This window comes from Antrostomus carolinensis, unplaced genomic scaffold, assembly GCF_000700745.2.
Source record: "Antrostomus carolinensis isolate BGI_N321 unplaced genomic scaffold, ASM70074v2 scaffold5519, whole genome shotgun sequence".
Taxonomy (NCBI): domain Eukaryota; kingdom Metazoa; phylum Chordata; class Aves; order Caprimulgiformes; family Caprimulgidae; genus Antrostomus; species Antrostomus carolinensis.
In genome coordinates, this window is record NW_010337771.1 from 39,550 (window position 1) to 41,240 (window position 1,691).

Sequence of the window (1,691 nt, forward strand, 5' to 3'; positions counted from 1 at the left end):
GTAGTCTTTCGTACTTTTATTACTTCATCTTGTGACAGTCAGGCAGTGCAGGGATCAAAGGAAAATGCTCCTGGAGCACAGGGGGTTGGGAAAAGTAGGGTAGGAAACTCTGGATAAGCAGGAACAGAAATGGTGAGGGAAATTAAAAAAAAAAAAAAGAGATAAATGGAAAACTGGTAGTATGAAATTGAGGTAGAGGAGGACAGAGGGCAGTCTCTGGGCAGTGGCTGAGGGGAGAAAGATAGACTTTGGGATGCATGCTACAGATGACCTAAGTGCGTTGTAGAGTAAAACAGGACGTGATCCTTTCAGCTCTTTTCCTCAAAGATTCTGGAGAAAAAACTGAAATATTCAGGTATCAGCAACCTAAAAATAATCTTCAGGGCAAAGTAGGTTTGTCTGCACCCTCTAGTGGTCTAGACAGAAAATACGTTTTTACCTGACACATTTTTCACTGTATCCAGTTGCTGGGCTCCTGTCATACTCTGGTCTTTAGCTTATCTGACACATCTGTATCAGCAACAGTTCTCAGCCTCTACAATATGATGGCTGAATATCCAAACTCATTTCTGGGAATGGTCTTTGGTCTATGATAACTCCTAAACTATACAAGATGGTTTTGTGGGGTTCAGAGTTGCTTGAGGGAGGAAATCAAAACTGTGACAAAACTGTAAAAGCCCAGGGAAGTGAATTTCATGGCCTGAGCCTGGGTTATGACATTTAATTTACTGATATTGACATACCCTTTTTGTAGTAACAGCTCCCTTGTGAATGTAGACTGTGCTATAGTCCTCAGAGTAAATACTAAAGTCCTAAGAGTAAATACTAAAGAAAAATAAATACTTCAGCACAAAAAAAACAATCAAAAGCCCATTCAGAGGGAGACTGTCTCCTGTCTCCCTGATCAGACCTGATCTAGTTGCTGCTGGAGGAGACATGGTAACTGAGAAGTAGGATTGCAGGAAAAGGCAAAGTAGCCTTGTGATTTTGGTGACCAAGTGATGTCCTGGGAAATGAGATTCTGTCACTGATTCCACCTGAAAGTCTTGTGCGATGCTGAGTAAAGGGCATCTCCATTAGAAATGGATACATGAGAAATACCTGAAATGGAGGTGGAGTGGAAATTCAGAACTTCAGCTCCAAGGGGGGACAATTCTCATGCAGCCTCTGACTACTAAGTAATTATACCCTAGTATTTGCTTCCCATAAAAATGCAAGATAGCAGTACTTAAGATAAACGTACTTAAGATACTTAAGGACAAGTATAAAGCAGATATCTATTTGCAATTATAGAACAACTGGATTTTGTCAGGACTGAGAGAGCTAGCCGAGTGCCAGTAAGGAGCATGCTTAAAGCACATCTGTAAGACTGGCTTTCTTCTTTAGAAATACAAGTGCTTTCTTTTCAAACATAGTCAAGGAGGAGGAAATACTGTAAATCCTCCTTTAAAGCACTCTTCTAGGAAAAAGAGCATGCACATTCAACACTCTCTTTAGACAGGTTTAAAGCCTTACCCACCTCCTTCCTTGGTAGCTAGCTGGTATGCTAGCTACCACAGTCTGGGTTGATTTATACCTGGCCAGTTGAAGCTGGAAGTGCAAGCAGTGGTCATTGGACAGAAAAGGAGCAGATGCCTGAAATATCATTTGGCTAGGGGGCAAAATACCTGATATCTCTTCTCATCTTCAAG

General features: G+C 41.3%; 1 protein-coding gene across 1 annotated transcript in view; it reads left to right on the top strand.

Moving 5' to 3' along the window:
* The window catches only part of P2RY8 (P2Y receptor family member 8), a 32,340-nt gene that overhangs the window by 3,962 nt on the left and 26,687 nt on the right, over positions 1-1,691 (top strand). The gene's annotated exons all lie outside the window — the stretch shown is intronic.